General features: G+C 38.6%; 1 protein-coding gene across 3 annotated transcripts in view; it reads left to right on the top strand.

The window, feature by feature from the left end:
• Window positions 1-19434, top strand: part of INPP4B (inositol polyphosphate-4-phosphatase type II B) — a 563010-nt gene that overhangs the window by 90259 nt on the left and 453317 nt on the right. For all 3 annotated transcript variants that reach the window (XM_036311860.1, XM_036311863.1, XM_036311861.1), the window contains exon 2: window positions 6601-6663. The gene's annotated coding sequence lies outside the window, so the exon portion shown is untranslated. The remainder of the gene's footprint in view (window positions 1-6600; window positions 6664-19434) is intronic.

Genomic DNA, 19434 nt, shown 5'->3' with positions numbered 1-19434 from the left:
GTATTAGTACCTCAAAAGCTCCCCGTATATCCTCTCCTGGTCACTTATATCAAACAAGAGGTCCCTCCTTGCCAACATTTTATAGAAATTATGTCATGTAGTATGTATTTTTTTATTTATGATCTTTCCCCTAAACATTGTTTCTGATGATTATCATTGTTGGTGATATAACTGTGGTTCGTTCATTCTCATTAATATATATAGCATTTTATTGTTTGAATAGATCTTCATTTGTTCATCAGTTCTATAGTTAATGGATATCTGTACTATAAACATTCTTGTACATAATTTTGGCAACCATTGTATGCATTTAAAGTAGTTACATAAACCTAGAAATGAAATTTTCCCAGCCATATGGTGTGCATATGTCCACCCTTTGCATTTCTGTAGAAATGTTAGCTTGTTAACTTAAAATTAAAAAACAAACTACTGGAATTTCAATTGTTATTATACTAAATACACAAATCAATCTTTGTAATAGAATTAACATCTTTATAGTATTGAATCTAACAATATGAGTAAGGTGTATCTCTTTCCATTCATTTGTCTGCTTTATTTTCTCTAAATAATGTTTTCTAGGTTTTTGGTGTAGGGGTCATAACATTTCTTGTTAGATTTATTCCAGGGTATTTGAGATTTTTAAATTCAATTTTAAATGTATAATTTCTATTTTAAAATTTCTTTGTTGTTATGTAGTAGCACAACTGAATTTTGTATAATGACCCTGAATTCAGTAACGTTACTAAACTTACTAATAAAACTAATAGTTCTTCTGTGGACTCATTATTTTAATTAAAAAATTTATTTATTTATTTTAGAGAAAGAAGGAGAGGGAGTAGGGGAGATGGGGAGAACAGAGAAAGAGAGAGAGAGAGAGAGAGAGAGAGAGAGAGAGAGAGAGAGAGAGAGAGAGAGAGAGAGAGAGAAATTGGTTTATTGTTCCACTTATTCATGTACTCATTGGTTGATTCTTGTATCTGCCCTGACCCGGGATTGTACCTGCAACCTTGGTGTATCAGGACAATGCTCCTGAGCTATCAGACCAGGGCTATTATTTTAATTTTAAATGTATATTATTATTTATTAAAATGGATTTAAAATTATCGACACAGAAAAATGAAAAACCTTTGCATGTGGATATATTCCCAAATAGCAGCATCCTTATTATATGATGGTCTGTACCTCTTTCATATTCCTTTGTTAGCTGCCTTTTTTTAAACCTGACATATTAGTTTGCTCAAATATTCTTTAACTTTTATGTGGCAATAAGGTCTGGTTATGTAATTTCTATCATCAGACATGGTAAGATATTTATGCCACATAAGTTAGCTCTGTCTTATCTTTGTTGATAGGTATTTAATACCTAGCAAGTGGGTGCATACTTATTGGGAACTTCCTTCCTGTGTGCTGAACATTGAATTAAGTAATGAAGGACTTAGGTGATAGGCAAAAGATACAATAACTGACCTTGAGGAACTCAAAATATAGTTGGGGAGACGTGACAGTATAAGGCTATCTAAGAAGGCGATATAAATTATAGGCGTTAACTGTAATTGCTACACGAGGTCAGCGAATCATAAATCAACAGAGTCCACCGCACCCAGGGATCACTTTGTGCAGAAGTTGGCATTAAAGCGTTGACAGGGTGGTAAATTTGGAAGGTGCTGAAAAGAATTGAACCGCAACGAGGAGGAATAGACAAGGAGAATGGAACTGGGAGAGACAACATGGGAGCCATTAGCACTCTGCCTAACTGAGTAGGACAGATTATATTGGAGAACAATGTAAAATTCATGGAATGTTCAGGAAACTTAAGAAAAAGTATATCCAGTCGACATACTGTACAATTTTCAGCTGCTTCTCTCATGGGTCTCTTAAAGCTCAAATTATATAAACTAATATTATAGATTGTAAAATTGGAAAATTTGGAGCCCTAAAGGGAATAGCTACCAGACATCAAAGTGATTTATGAAATAGATCACCTTGTAGAAATTCCCCAGTAGGAGCATGAGCACTTTTAGATAACTTTTACATTCATACTCCAACAGGGGTAGGATATTTGGAGATTAAAAGCAGATTTGTGGGGCATGAACTGAGGGTCCACTGGGAATATCACAAGGAGGTAGGTTGTGGGTTTTTTTCTTTTTTCCCCTCTTATTGCTAGAAAGAGGTACTTCAAGGAGACTTGGTGAGAGTGTAATATGTGTCTTCTGAAGTTTTGGGGTGGTCATCAAAATAGTAATGAATCTAAAGACCAAGAAATGAGCTAGTGGGCAGTTTATAGTCGAGCAAAGTAGCAGTGCTGTATTGGGATTCACCTATTTTCCCAGGGTTAGTTAGAGAGTTCCCTGGGGAACAGATGTGGACCATGCATGTGAGAGCACTGTCACGAGGCTCTCTAGGTCCTGTCCCATTAGGCTGCCCAGGGACTGAACTGGTCTCAACAGATAGAAGCCAAAGCTGTCGCTCAGAGCTGTGGCTATAGTAAGTGATAAAGTGAGACAGTATGACTCATATCAAGTCCCCAATGATTGGAGAAGGGGAAGCAAACACCGGTTGAGAATCAGCTTAAATACATACCAGTTCTCTTACCCCAGTGACCATTTACCTCCTCTTATCCTACCTTTCCTCTTTCACTCTACTTCCATATTCCAGAGGTATTGGAACCAAGATTATTAAATGGTTAGAGAAGAAAGACCTGGGGTAAAAATATAGGATGCTCGTCATTGGCTGTTGGTTTCCACTTGCAGCAGATCCCAGCTGGGTATTTTAATTTACAAATTGAGAATATGTTTGGTGACTTAATGTTAAAGCTCCAATTGATCAGGGTATATAGATAAGACCCTAGTTCATATTGGCTCAAAAGCTGTTGCATTAATATCTTGGAACTACTGTAACAAATGACCACAAACTGGGTGTCTTAGAACAAGAGGCATTTGTTTTCTCACAGTTCTGGAGGCTGCAAGTCCAAAAAAAAATGTCAACATGTTCTTTCTGAAAGCTCTAGATCCTAGAATTTATTCTAGGAGATCCTCTGTTCCATTAATTTTCTCTTAGCTTCTGGGGTTGCTGCAATTCCTGGCACTCCTTGGCTTGCAGATGCATCCCTCTGATCTCTGCCCTCCTAATCACATGGTGAGCTCCCTCTGTCTCTTTGTCTTCACATGACACTCTCCTGTGTGTGTGTGTTTATATTTGTCTCATAAGGACATCAGTCATATTGGATTAAGAGTTTACCCTCCCCCATATAATGTCATCTTAGCTTACATTTTAATGACCTCTAGAAAGACTGTTTACAAATGAGATCCCATTCACAGGCACTAGGGTGGTACTTGAACATATCTGTTGAGGGAAACAGTTCAACCCACAGAGGTGTAATTCTACTTGGTGTCTGTACCCTGGAGTTAGGGGCCGTTGTTGGTGTGACTCAAAGTCCCTTCCTAGTTTATTTCTAATTATGTGTGCCGCACTCTTTCACAATACACAGTATGAGTTTTGAGTCTGAAGCAGTGTTTCTTAATTATCCCTATCAGGGATGCAACTACTGGAGACACCTCTTTATATCTTGTCCATTTTCTTCCCAGTGGTGCTACCAGTGTTTCTCTTCTTTAATGCCTTCAGAAACTTTCCTTTTAAATTTTAGTAGCAATCTGATTTAAACTTAATTTTATTTAAAGCCAGTTTGTTTAGTGAACAAATATCTAGGTTAGGGAATTCATAGGCACCATAAATAAAGAAGTGTATGGATTTTTTATTTTTTAAGTTTTGATTATGAATATGAGCTTAGCCACCAGGCCCCAGGCGATTCTCAGCCCCAAATGCACATTAGAATCACCCAGGAAGCTTTAAAAAATACTGATATCCAACACCACCCTAGGAAATTAATTGGAATCTCTGGGCATGTGACACGGTGCATAGAAATCAACCAAACCCTGGATCTGAAGGTAACAGTTGTCTGATAGGAACGTGTACCACTTTTCCCATCCATATAATGGGAGAATCAGTATACCAATATGGTAGGACTGTTGCAAAGATTAAACAAGCTAGCTCATGTGAAATGCTCATTAGCACGTGCTGGCTCCGCAATAGACCATGTAGGTGGCGATTGCTGACACTGAACTGTGAACAACAGTCTGACCTCATCGTGTAGGTGGGACACTCTCTCACGCTGGGCAGGGTAAATCAGAAGCCCATGCTTCAGCCCCAGTGTCCTCATGAGCACATCCAGAGAAGGCTTGAGGCACTCCATGCATCTGCAAGAGTGCAGGGATGCACATCGTTAGGAAGACTTGAAAGATTTCCTTGATACTCGGTTAGACAGGAGGACACCAATAACCGGTCTAAATGCCAAGACCCTGAGCACTCTTCAATCCTGATTTTGTGACTGCTCTCCTCGTCTGATGCTGCTGGCTGCTGCTCCCATGGGAACTCTCCTGACTTGGTTCCATGAAACAACGCTTTCCTGACCTCAGTCTGGAGGCTAGAAATCCAAGATCAGGGTGTGAATGCCGTCTGGGTTCTGGTGAGAACCCACTGCTGGGCTGCAGAATGCCCACTCTCCTTATATACTCACGTGGCAGAAACTGGCACTTTTATTAAAGGTTGAGGAGAAACACAGTGGGCACTGCAGGTCAGCCCCGTGATAAGCTGCTCGTCATGTTTTTGTACACTTCCAGTTCCTGTCTAATGCGTACACTTCCAGTTTCTCTAATGTATTGTCCAAGCTCCTTGGAAAGACATATCCCTACTTACCTACCTGTCAGATTTAGTCTTTCAGAGTACCCTCTTGTGAACAGGACCGATTGTCAGCCAGTGAGTACAAGTTCAGCTGTCCTGATTAATCTTTTAAGATTATTTTTTAAACACCTCTTTCCTGATTGCGGAATATTCTTTCAATACTTCCTGTTGCTTCAACACATTATATATTGTTTCATGATGGTATTTTCAGCAATTCCTTGAAATAATTCTCTATAGATGTTTCCTCCACTAAACTATTTCTCTTGAGTCATTTTTATTTGTTTTCTCTAAAGTCTGTTAGAAACCCTAGTTTGCAGTGTGTGTGTGTGTGTGTGGGGGGGGGGGGGTGTCACTAGGTGTTTTCAGAATTGGATTGAGTGTACCCAAGAGTAGGAAATGGTCATTTGCTTTAAGTGAATCCTGAAGTTTAGCACAATTTCTTGGAGGGCTTCTTTGAACTAAAATCCTCAGCAAAATGAAGGGGAGCCACTGCAGTGAAGTGGTTGGCAGCTTTCTCATCTTCCTGAAATGCTACTCAGTCTGTTCGCCTCACTTGCCCAAAGACCTGCATTTCCTTTGCTATCAGAGTCAGATTAAGCAGTAGGCAAATTAGGTACTGTCCAGTGTGAAATTTATTGGGGTGACATTGGTTAATAAAATTATTTAGGTTTCGAGTGAGGGAGCTAGTAAAGGGAAAAGGAGTCAAATTTATGGTAATGGAAGAAGATTTGACTTTGGGTCAACATATAATGCAAGATACAGATGATGCATATTTTTAAAAGGAGAATGATGATAAAAAGGAGTCATAATGATGTTGATAATTATATTAGCTAACATTCATTAGTTCTATGTCCTTTATATATATTTATCTCATTTATTTATCCTATCAGCTCTATGGAGTAGAAATAATTGTTATTCCAGTATTACAGATGAAAAATGAAGGCTTACAGAGTTTAATTTACTTGCACAAGTTCCACAGCTAGTAAGATATGGTGATTGCATTTATATGACTATTCTTATAATGACTGTTATAGCCAATTAATCAGTGTTGCTTTTAACTGTTAACATTTCTTCAAATAACTTTCTTAAGGGGTGAATTTAAATGTCTCACCTATCTACATGACAGTCCTTTCTGGAAAGCTATTGCTCAGTCTTGAATTTCTTATCCTCCAATCTGCACATTCAGATAATGATGCAATAAAATCTTTTATGGGATACTCCTCAGATTGCTATATGCTAAGGGAGGGAATAAGATATATTTTCATAACTTTTGACTTCTATAAAGTACTTTCCTCCTCACTGCAGCATGGAAAAGCTCTAAAATTGTATCTCATGAGGAGGGTAATCTGCAATTATTTACAGAAGATTCTCACAATATCTCATTTTATCACTTTTGTGGAAAAACAGAATAGAAAGCCAAACTTTCATGAATATTTAAAAACCCATACACACTGGGGGAGGGAGGAAGGTAAGTTTAGATAATTGCAAATTCCATTTCAGTCAGTTGTACTCCAAGTAAATGTTCTGTCTCAACGTGGCTTACATCTGATCTTTTCACATGATGGAAGCTAATGTTTCTTCTTGCTCAAGTGAGAATCTTGTTCCCATGCGAGAAGACAGAGACAAGCAAAGAAGACTGGGCTGAGTATCTGCCACAGATACCCCTGTTCTGGGCTGCAGGGGCGAGGGGACTGTTGGGGAAGTTATTTGGCATTTAAACAAGTGATTCCCATGGCAGCTGCTGAATATTTTGTTAAATGATTTTCTTCTCTGACCTTTATTACTAATGAATCTTCCTTAAGAAGCACTTAAAGAGTAAAAAGAAAGGTTGTTTTTATTAATCTCTTTTCTCTTTGCCCACAGAACCCAAAGAAATGGTGTTACCTGGCAAGAGATCTGCACTCTCTTATGAAAAATCAGACCAAGGTAATACTTATTGTGAATTGATATATTTTTTAGTCTGTTTAACTCTGATACATTAAACTCATTGGTTTCCTTGATTACTGGTTTTAGCTATTGAATATGTAATAGTAAATCATTACCTGAAAAGTAGAGGGAATGGTTTATAAGGAATACCATATTATGAAATAACAGTAAAATTTTAAACATATTTTAGGGTATCAAAACATTGTGGATAATGGTCAATTTTCTGACCCTACATTTATCATAATATAGGAATAGGATCTTGACTAGGAGAATGTGTTCTCTTTGTTTGGCAAGAACTCCAATTAGTTTGTTCACATTTACAATAAGAGAATTAGATTCTTGTCAGAGAACATTGATAAGAGTTTCCTTTTATTCAAGCATTAGTCAGATGGTTTTGCATATTACTGTTTGAATATGCAAAAAAATTTCAGCTCAGATTCCTCTCAAACTCTTGAGTTTTATGAAGACACCATCATACAAATCATATTTTCTTTGGAAAGACTGAATTATATCATACAGTTGTTGAATAGCATGCCTGATTATGCTTAACAGTTGCATATATAGTTGCTAAATTTTGAAATTGCTATGTGATTTATTTACATATGTTGGCTTAAAAATATGAACACTTATACAAATATCCTAATGATATATATGGGTGAATAAAATGTAAGCTACAGATATACATGTGCATATTTTATGAATAAAGGTACTATCTAAAAGCATTTTTTTTTTCAGTAAGGTTTCTAAAAAGTTAGAACTGTGATGGCCATTATACCCATATATTCAATGAATGTTATCTATTTATAGAGCTATGAAGGTAGGATGTTACCGTATGTATATGCATAAGAGATTTATTGAAATGTATATTAGACTATTGGGGTCTAATTGAAACTGATTGGGTTTTACTTTTGACAAATTGTCAAATTCCTGAAAACAAATGAGTGTTGAAACAAAGGTAGCATTTAAATTTAATGGACATCAGCAGAAAACTGGTTTCTGACCTTGAATTTGCAGTTGAGCAAAAATAAATTGTTAGGTTGAATTACAAATTGGGTGTTTATACTTATTTCTGATTTCAGTTGATACTTCAAAGGAGATGTAAATCCCTTAAGGAAGCAGCTTCTCTCTCCTAAAGGCGGTTTGGAATTGTAGGCACTCTATTCAAGTTTTAGATATACTAAAATTTTAATGGAATCTATAAAATATTCTTAAATAGTTAGTGACATCAATGGAGAGCTGCATTTTGCATAGCACTATTAACTGTGACTCCCCACAGAGAGACATTGCAATGAGCACTGATACCTAGACTGTATGTGGAAGATGTTGACACTGAGCTATGTGATGTAGACATAGGAGATAAGTAGTAGAAAAGTGCTTGTTGAGGGGGAATTGATGGGCGATGACACAGTAAGAGAAAGAAAGACATGGAATGAGTTGAAGCCAGTGGGGAGGGTCAAGGATCCATGCCCATTAGGATAAAAGGAGCACAGACTATCCAGGATTCATTCCTGTGAAATTATTTTTTCAGAGGTATGTACATGTTCATGTATATGTTCATGTTCATGTGCATACAAATGTACATATGCACCTGTTGTTTTATTAGTCTTTTGTTTGTTTAAGACATGAAAACACTTTGAATTGAATGTAGGAAAGGGAAAGTTGGGTGGGAAGGGGAAATTTCCATTAAATGAGTAGGATTTCTAGCATTGTGTACCCAGAATATAAAATGTGTTTCCTCCCATCATGAGAATAAAGGAACAGTTCTGTATTTAGCCAGAATCCAAGTGATTTTGGTCTGATAAAACTCCCGAAGGACAATGTTCTAGGACATGTGTGTTTGTGCAAATGCTGGGAGTAGAGTGTGAAGGAGTGACCTGGGATGGGAGAAATGGTGTTTATGTTGTCATCTCTCTAAACTGGTCATTTGGATTCCATGAAATAGGGGTGTTTGCAATCTTATAAACAGTTTCTGTTAGACAATGAATGCTAATGAGCTGATGCCGTGTCTCTAATATCTTAGATGGAATATTTATGTTTCATTCTATATAATAAAAGCCTAAGCAATCGTTATGGCGGAACGACCAGAACGACTGGTCGCTATGATGTGCACTTACCACCAGGGGGCAGACGCTCAATGCAGGAGCTGCCCCCTGGTGGTCAGTGCGCTCCCACAGGGGGAGCACCACTCAGCCAGAAGCCGGGCTCACGGCTGGTGAGCGCAGCAGTGGTGGCTTCTCCTGCCTCTGTGGCAGTGCTAAGGAGCAGTGAGCCGAGTGGTAAGGAGTAGCAAGCAGGTAGGCGGTAAGGAGTGATGGGTCCCAGGCTTGGCTGAGGGACCCCCGCCTCCCCCATACCAGTACAAGAATTTCATGCACCAGGCCTCTAGTGTTTAAATAAAAGACTATTCAGATGCATTAGTGATGGTGCTATTTTTAGATGAATGGGACTGGTCAGTTTTCTCAGTTGCACATGAGGACTAACCCACTCCTATTGTGTAGGATTAACTCTGGCAATAGAGCTCAGAGAGCAACCTATTGGATTAGCAAGCACTTTTGGGTATAAGGATACCTGAAAGTTCTACATTCAACCATTTTAAAAGGGGCATATAAATAGCTCTTCATGTTATATATTATTATGTGAAGTTATTTATGTAATCTAGTGACAATATTCTTAATTTTGTCATCCAGAGAGAGGCACTTTAACTAGTCAGGACTGAATATCCTTCTATATATCTGGTGAGATTATGTAAAAAAAAAAAAAAGACACTATTATTCTGTTTCATTTTTATATAGGTTTATATGTCCTGAAAATAAATTGAATTTCAATTAAGAAAATGTCATGCCTGAAATTTATTTTTATTATGCAGGAATGTTAAATTTTATTCTTAAATATATCTGAATTTTTCTGTAGGAAAATATAATTGTAATATCAATCCTCAATTTATATTAAGGATGCAGTAATTTTTTAATGTACTTTAGGTTGAAATCTAAGTTTAATATAAACACAATTTTGAGAATTGGAAACCAACTGTCATAAGGCTAGTGTGTAGGGTTTTTTATGTTCAAGAGCACTAAAACTAAGTTATAAAGATACAAGAGATTTGTTTAGAGATTTGTTTCATCGTGTTTATTATTACTGGCTGTAGAAAATGTTGTGGTAATAATGCTTGCTGAGATTTAGTTGAGACTTAAAAGGATCAAAATCTTCTGATATTTTAAGAGCTTACCACAAATTATATTGTATATTATTTATTACATACATACTGCAACATAATAATGAAAGTAAAGCCTCAAAACTTGCAGGTTGATTAATAAGTTAATGACCATGAATTTAAATGAGCATTAGAAGCATTTCTATGGCACGCGATAAAAATAGTGATGTAATTGTCACATTGTCTGAATTAGATTACATGTACGACATATACAGTACTTTGCAGAAATATGGCTACAACATCAGGCCAAACATGCTCCCAAAGAGAATTTAAACTGAAAATCAGGAAATAAAACATTGGAACATTTTCATGGAGATGTGATTAAAAAGTAATTTTTAAAGAGGAATTTACATGAGAGTTATTATGATAATTTTTATGAATTTGCCTTTTTGGTTCTCATGATTTCTGTTATTTGCAAAAGTACTCATCAGCCTTTACTCTTCTGAGTATTAGATTCTGTGGGATACTTCATTTTCTTAAAACTTAAAAAACACTCCCAAGACTATAAGTTATAGCATTGTCTATGATCAACTCCTGCTAATATTTAAGTTTTTCCACCGATTCTCAACCTGTGTTACTTACCCTATTTTTTTAATCTCCTATTCCATAACAGACCCTAAATATTTTTGTCTTTTTCTTATGCTGAAAACTCCACTCTGAATACCCGATCTTATTTCCCCTATATTCCAAAGTCTACATATAACCAGAAAACTTCTCTTTACAGAATCTTTTGAATCCCTCATTATACAACATCAATTTCTCTCTCTTAATCTATATTCACTCGGTATGGTTGCCTAGTATCTGTCACGCTGATTTGCATATAATGCTATGTAATGGTTCTCATGTGTGCATGTATGTGTGTGTGTGTATATGTATATATATACACACAGTTTTTTTATTATATGTAAAAGTACACATGCAGATATGAGATTTTTGTCCCCTTCAACATGATTAAAGTAGATCCATCTGTCACCACTGTTACCCCCACTTGTAAGTGAAGTAGATAAATTGAAATGAATGAGCTCCTTCCATCTCGAGGATTTCCATTGAAGGAATATTTAAAAGGCTAAAACATTCCTTACTATGAGAGTTATAATTTAGCTATGCTTTGTAATTAGGAATACCTTGAAAATCTACTTTCCCTTTATTCTCTTTCAATGAGAATAAAATCAATATTCAAATATACTAATATATAAAGCAAATAATTTTCAACTATTGAAACACACTCTCTTTACCAAAGAGAGATTGCCTAATTGTATTCCCCGTTGGCTTTGTGCCACTTTGCACATGTCACTGGAGAAACATCTAACTTGAGCTACACAACAAAGATACTTTTGCCGAAAGCCAACACTGCCTTTTGAGGATATTGCTTATCTAACATCAGGATCAGTAGAAAAAGTGTATTGTAATTTGCTACCTTATCCATTTATTCATTCATCTATCAGTTCATTGTTTACCTACTACCTTCACAAGTGTTCTAGCTAGAGTGGAAGTACATGCAAAATTTGAGAGTCTCTTATTCTGTGCGCGCATGCACAGAATACACACACACACACACGTACACCATACATAAAGGCATACAGAGGGTACAAAATACATCCTTTTAGTCCTGGCTGGCATGGCTTATTAGTTGGTTGGAGCGTTGCCCCATACACCAAAAAGTTGGAGCTTTGATTCCCGGTCAGGGCACATACCTAGGTTGCAGGTTTGATCCTTGGTCAACTGGTCAATGTTTTTCTCTCTTTTCCTTCCTCTCTCTCTCAAATCAATAAAAACATATCATTGGATAAAAAAGTCCTTTCACAAGCTTGTAGAAGCTATCTCCTTGTTCCTATCATTTTTCACATCAATGTCAATTTCTTCCATGTTCTTCTGTATATCATCATTCATGTGGATGGTTGGAAGTCATTAAAGCAATCCATGATAGCTATTTTTAAGTTTTCAATAGTGGTTGAATTTCATGCCTAGGAATTTTGTGGCCATTTTGGATGCGTGTGGATGCTTGTGGATATGAAGTCTGAAATAACATCTTCCCAGCTCCACAGCAGAGTCTCTTTAGGCTGGGGCCCTGGAAGTGCCTACACTCGAGGTATGGAGGTTGGGAAAGGACTAGGATTATTTGGGAAGTTGAGACGAAATTAGGACCACTGGGATTGAGACAGGGCCTTTGGGAGTTGGGGCTCTCAGGGAACTGGTAATTCCCAGTAGAGGACTAAGGATTTTGAGGGAATTGGTTCCTTTAATGCTTTAGCCCTCGTGTTAGTTTCTATTTCTTCGGTTTTGCGGTACTCAAAGTACTTTGGAAAGGGAAGCAAGTCATTACAGGCAGAGTGGTGTGGGCAGAGGCAAATAATTGGTAATGTGGGATGTCCATTGCACTTTGAAAGTGCATATATACGTATGTTTGTTCCTTTCTATCTCTAGGTACCTGCATTTTTAATGCATTTGGTATTTTTAAAATTATACCACTAGATGTCAGCAGCAACCTCCCAGGGTTTCTGTGGCCTTCATTGGTAAAAACAAAAAACAATTGCTACTTTATTAGAACACTGTCTGAGAATAGTAAGTACTTATTTTAAAAGTATAAGAAGTATTTCTTGAAATATGAGGAGGATGATAAGCATCATAAAATATTTTGAAATTGTTTTTTTAAACTGGGGTTTTTGTTTACGTGAACAATTACTTCTCCTTCTAGTATTCTGTTCACCAATGAGATGGCATGAAGAACCATGTGTGAGGATGAGTACTTTGTTAGAAATTATATCTGTTGCCAAAGCTCTAAACTTCTGTTTCAATACTTTATGATTAATTTATGCCATGATTGCAGGAGTATTTGTGCTTTGGGTTTGTTTCGTTCTGTTTTTGTAGAAGAAGCATTTTCAGTGCTTCGGCCCATCAGAAGACTGTGTGGTATAAATTTTTCAGCATCCACATCTGTACACTGTTTACTTAGAACTGTCTAAACTTTCCTGGATCTGTGCTCTGTTGTTTCAAAATACTCAGAACATTTTGAAATATGCCAAAGAGTGTAATGGGTATTTGCTCACCAGTTGATAAAGAAAACAATCTAGAAACTGAAGAAAAAAAAAGATATTTTCGCATGAATTATAATACACACAATTGTTTAATCCTTAAAGCACCAGGTAAAAAAGCATCTCATTTCCCCCCCCACCCCCACCCCCAGAAATCAATAAGAAAATTATAGTATTGGCCAATGTTTATTAGACACTAGTAATGTTATTTTTAAATAATGTCATTAATATCCAGTCAAATCAGATTCACATTAGCAGGAAGATTCAGACTAATCTGTTAGATTTTAATCATCAGATAGAATTCAATCTTAGGTGATTGGCTATGATTTGACCAAGTACCAAGCATATCTATATATATAAAAGCCTACGTGACTGTTACAACCGAACGACCGATTGACCAGTTGCTATGATGTGTACTGACCATCAGGGGGCAGACAATCAATGTAAGAGCTGCCCCCTAATGGTCAGTGCACTCCCACAGCCAACCTCCTGTGGCCCCTTCCCCCGGGGCCCTAATTGGGGGGCCAGCTGACCAACCTCCCGGGGTCCCTCCCCCTGGCCAGCTATCCCCCTAATAGGCCTCGATCACCTGCCAGGCTGAGAGACCCCACCCATGCACAAATTCATGCACCAGGCCTCTAGTTTTAAAATAAAATTAAAAAATGTAGACTTATTCCCATTTTTCCCCCTTGGAAAAATTCTGATTTCAATGCGTTTTAAAAATATATTAGGAAAAGCTAAGAAAGAGAATTATGAAAACATGTTCTTTACTGAAACAGTTCTCCCAAGGAAAAATACTAATGTAAATGTTATACCCTTATCACTTTTAAGGTTAAAAAAAATGTTTTAGTTGCTGCAGTAAGTGGAAGGTGGGCTAGGACATAAGCTAAAGAAATAATTTCATTCATGCTGAAGTTGTAGTCAAGAATTATTGGCTTAAGTTCATAAGATCATCATTTTTTGTGTGTATTGCTATTTTAGAACTACTACTAAAAATAGCTTACCAAGATTTTCCTCATGACAGTGGCTGAGTTACGTTTGTAGGTGATGAGGCAAACATTGGAAGCATGCTGCAGTTTCTTGACCCATGTAATCTCCTCTTGGGGAGCAGATGCTGTGGGTAAGTGCTGCTCATAAATGGAAGGCCCATCGTTAGCCAGATGTTCAGTTAAGGCAGTCCCAACATTGAACCTGGTGTGGGAGCACACAGCTGCGTGCTCTGTAACCCTGTGCTTCCAGTACTTAACCCCCTTAGAGGGTTGGGCTGGGATGGGACCGAGAAATCTGTCTTCAGTTTGTCACTTTCCTTATCATTTACAAATAGTTAAATGCCACAGATGTTCCTGAAGTATTTTGTATTAGAGATGGTGCCAATTTCAAGCAAACTGTTTTAGCTCCACATTGAGAAACTGACTCCCACTTCCATATGCACCGGTGAGTTCCTCCTCAGCATGCTCATTTATCTGTGCATTGATACAATTAAGTTAATATAGAGAGGGCCGGGTTCCCTCTGGGCTCTTCCAGGAATTCAGACGCCCAGCCTGATGTTGAAAGACCACTTTTTGCTGCTGCATCCCGAATGTCTCTTCACAAGTGTGCTCACTGGAACCTAGTGCTACTGAACTCAATGAGTTTTACATAGAAATAGACAAAAGGATAAAAGGTTTCATGGCTCACTAATTTTAAGAAATGCTGGGTTAAACAAAGTTAAAGAGGTTTCTTTATAGCAGGATTTTCAGAGACTTGTATTCAAATGAGCATCATAAAACTACAGAAGGAAGATATAAAATTCAGCATTTTCCAAAACTACCCGGTCAATTAATCAGGTAATAAAAGTGTTACTGTCCATTTTGCAAGGGAGAGGTTTGATGTTTGATCTAATTGGTGACATGATAGCTGGGCAAAGATCTGATATTAGATATTTATACAGGAAGTGTGAAGGGCTTTGGATTTCGATTACTTTTACTGCATTGACATGTTACTTCTTTCTCATTATGAAAATGCAAGAGGCACTATGCACGAAATTCATGCGAGAGTAGGCCTTCTTTCCCCCGGATGCCGGCACCAGCTTCTATCTGGCATCCGGGACCCAGGCTTCCCTCTGGCAGGCACCTGGGACCCGGGCTGGCTTCCCTTTGGCCGCTGGCAGGGACCTGGGACCTGGACTTTCCTCGCAACCCCGGCTTTAACCGGAAGGACATCTGGAAGTTCATTCAGCTGTCTGGTCTAATTAGCATATTATGGTGTTATTATATAGGATGCTTGCTCTTTCTTATAAATTTATTAAAATTACTATAAATTTAATAGGTCAATATTCTGTCATTATTAGATCTCACAAACCTTGTGGTAGACATCTCAGGTTTAATTTTCTTTGTTTTTGGAGTTCAGTTTGGGAAACATTTTATTCTTTAAGAAGTTACCCCAATCTCATTCTATGTGGTATTGACAAATTATGGACCAGAATAGTAGCAAATATTGATAAATTACTTATTTGATGCCAGCGCTGTTCTAACCATAGTACTAAGAATTAGGTCCCACTGTTATCTCTGTTTTTGTTTTGTTACAATTAAACACCCAATGAGCAAAACGCATTGGCACAAATCTGCAAATTGTGTAGTTTACACTGATCTTAACTGGGTTTGCTCTGTATCTGCAGCCAGCTGGAAAGTTAGCTATGGGTTGACTTTGCTGATCCTGTCTTAGCTCTCCTGTGTCCATGACTTTGGCTGGGACAGATGGGCTGACTTGACTTTTTTTTACAGGATCTCTCTTCCCCCGACAGTCTAAACCGAGCTTGTCCTTTTGGTGGTATCAGAGTTCTGAGGGAAAAGAGCAGAGATGCTTAAGCTTTCTTGAGGCTTGGACTTAGAACTGGCATCAAATCACTTCTATCACCTTCTATTGACCAAAGCAAGACTGGAATTGAGGGATGGGGCAATAGACTCCATCATGGTGCAAAAAAAGTTGCAAAATCACATTGCAATTGGTTGGAGCCAGGAGCAGGGAGAACTGGAATCATTTTTGCATTCCAATCTGTCAGAATCTCCATTTCACATGTGAGAAAACGGAAATGCAGTGAGATGAAGTCACCTGCTTCTCGAGAGGACCTGCACCCTTTAACTGGCCTATAGTGAAGTTGATTTCCCAGGCCCCTATGTTCTTTTTCTAGCCCCTGGACATGCGGATAATGGTTTATTTTCTTGTCCACATTAGTTTGCTTTCTTCAATCTTGCCTGACATTCCGAACAATTCAATTCACAGAAGCTGTCCTACTCACAAAAGATATCCCTCTGAAAATACTTGGGGGCCCTGTTCTCCCAGCAGAGTTCTCATAAGCACGCAGGGTTTCTGCTGACTTGCAAGTGAACTCTGGCTGTGGAGTGGATATTACAGCCTTAAAAAAGGAAAAGAATAACTCCATGGCAAAAGGGCCTTTCTTCTCTCTGGGTATAAGTTTCCTTGAAAACTTGTTTATTGATTTTCCTTGTAACAACTGAGCTTGCAAGCTATAAAAGGAAAAAACCACACAAATAAAAGCGGGGAAATAATATCAATGACCAACAAGTTTTTCATCAGTTTTATCTCATATGTAGTCAATCACACAAAACTGAAATAAAAAGCACCCTATGCTCCATTCCAGTTTTTTATGATGGAGTTCATGGAATTTAGTTGATCAAAAGGGAAAGCAAACACTTAAATGTTTCAAGCAGGGTCCATTCTCATTAAAAGCAACTATGTAGCAATTAGTGTCATTGTGTGAGGAAAGTGCCAGAGGTGGGTTGCCGGGGTTCTTGTTCCTGCATTAAGAAGGTTTCAGGTAATCTGGAGAAGGCTGTGCGTAGCTTAAATAGTCCAGAGATGTAGCTTAAATAGTCCAGAGATGAAAGATAATTTTGAAAGGCATTGGGGGTCAGAAGAGCCTAGTTTAAGAGAAACTAAGATCTCCTGGTCTCAGGACACCATGCTTTTTATTAACACAAATTGTCCTAAGGCAAGGCAGAGATATACACTTCAAAGGGTCAGGGTTTCTTATACAGAGGCATTGTCAGAATGGGGGAAATTAGCCTTGGCTGTTCAGGTGTTTGGCCAGTAGGAGGCAATAACATATAGATTAAGATGCTCTGAGCTGTCTGGCAGCCAGCAATCATCCCTTTTCAGGTTTGGGGAAATGTCTTCAGCCATTCCCAACAGGTGACAACATATGTGACTCAGCCCTTGTTGAGTCCCCAAGTTCCATCAACCTTTTGATGAAACTCTTGCAATTATGACATGCTGGAATTGGCTTCCGGCAGTGGGTGAGCTGAAGAAACCAAAAGCAATGCAAGCTGGTGCTTGATAGCATTGAAGGTTGGGAGTTGTCATTGAGTAGGAGGAGCTAATCCAAGGGAAGGGCATTGATGGATCTGGCAGAATAGAATGTGTCAATCAACAGTCTCAAAGTCTGTCTTCTGCTTCATTGGCTTAAAGCCACGATCATGAATTGATAATTCCCAACAGTTGGATATGGCCCAGAGATTTGTTTTGTTCTCTATTGTTCTAATAAGTCAGATTTGAAAAATGCGTAGTTTCATGAGCAAATTTTAGAATTTCAGGTTGAAAAATCCAGTCAGAAGATCTGGGAATAATTCACTGGAGCTGAGCAGTGTCTGCTCCCTTTAGAAGAGACCTGCACAGCTATAGCTGGTTTGGCTCAGTGGGTAGAGCATTGGCCTGTGGACTGAAGGGTCCCAGGTTCCATTCTGGTCAGGGGCACATGCCCGGATTGTGGGCTCCATCCCCAGTAGAGGGCATGCAGGAGGCGGCTGATCAGTGATTCTCTCTCATCATTGATGTTTCTATCTCTCTCACCCTCTCCCTTCCTCTCTCAAATCAGTAAAATATATTAAAGAAAAAGAAAAAGGCCTGCATTGTTCTTGCATTTCAGTCCCCATTGTTACCACAATACCCATTTGCCCATGACCCTCATGGATGATGCTATCTGGCTCCTGTGGGCCTATGAGTATGAAATTCCTGCTTTAAACCTCAATCTATGGGATTTGTCTTTGAAATAGGGAATCATGGTTAGGCTTATTTATTTAGCCTCAGCCGAGGGTGGTTGCAGCTCAGTGAAATAGTGATTTTTAGGGTCTGGTTACCAGCGCTGGTGACTGAGCTCTGGGTATTGATTCATGTCAATAAAACATGACACATATTTATAAATAAACACATACTCCTGACCTGAATAGATGGGGAGCAGAGCAGGTTTTCTCTTTCCTGTGTGTAAGGCCTTTTAGCAACTGAAGTTATTATTCATGCACTGATACAATCTCTCAGAATTGTTAAGTGCCTACCCTGAGTCAAAAAGTCTATTAGTTTCTGGACTTACAAAGACAGACAAAATATATTTGGATACATATGCCCTCCTCTCTCATAGAGCTTAAAACCCAAAAGGGGAGACAGACAATTTAATAATTACAACAGCGCATGCTCTGGGTATTCCACGGTATGGTGAGTATTCACAGCTCAGACAACGGCCTTTATGTAGGATTTAAATAAAATAGACATCCCAAGGGATAGTTTTATCAAATTACATGTAATTCATACATCATTTTACTCTCCTTCCTCCCTTCCTTCCTTCCTTCCTTCCTTCCTTCCTTCCTTCCTTCCTTCCTTCCTTCCTTCCTCCCTCCCTCCCTCCCTCCCTCCCTCCCCTTCCCTCCCTCCCTCCTCCTCCTCCTCCTCCTCCTCCTCCTCCTCCTCCTCCTCCTCCTCCTCCTCCTCCTCCTCCTCCTTCTTCTTCTTCTCTCTCTCTCTCTCTCTCTCTCTCTCTCTCTCTCTCTCTCTCTAACTATGAACATTCTCACATCCTTATGGCAGAAGACCTACACTAATTTATTGCTGAAAATTAGCCCTCTCAAGGTGTGTTCATTGCTTACCCCCACTCCTGTACTTGTACGCCTCACTCGTAATACCTTGGTTCATTTGTTTTTAAGTTTGCTTCATCTGAGTTTCTGTGTCCATTCGGGCCTCCTTATCTTGCCACCATGTTGCATCCTGTGTTGCTGTTGAGGACTTAGGTCCTTTGCAGTGTGAAGCATAGCTTCCTCTATCAGTCACTCCTTCTGACGCACCCTCCTTTTGTTCAAAACAAGATCCGCAATTTCACATATATCAGAATATATTTAGTGACTTAGAAGGCAGAGCCCTTGGCCTTTCCTGGAGTCTCACCTTTTTTCCTGGCTATTCAATGATTCTTGTTCCCATTTTTTTTTCTTTTTCATTTTCAGGGTGTTTCTGATGATCTTTTCAGCCTAATTGCACCTAAGTGGTTGTGGCTGCTATTGAATCTCTGTGGCATTTCTTCAGGGGTGGCCTGTGGTTGACCTTCATGATTTTTTGGCTATACTGTACCCTTTTAGGTCACCTTTTACAGTACAGACACTGGGTGGAAGGGGGTGACCACTAACCACTGTGGTAATGTAATGAGTATGGTTTCTTCTCCCGTTGTCTTACAGGAGTCAGGAGGTAGGTAACTGTGACCCACCTTGG

This window comes from Myotis myotis, unplaced genomic scaffold (genome assembly GCF_014108235.1).
Source record: "Myotis myotis isolate mMyoMyo1 unplaced genomic scaffold, mMyoMyo1.p scaffold_m19_p_6, whole genome shotgun sequence".
NCBI lineage: Eukaryota > Metazoa > Chordata > Mammalia > Chiroptera > Vespertilionidae > Myotis > Myotis myotis.
This window is presented reverse-complemented; position numbering and strand designations above follow the sequence as displayed.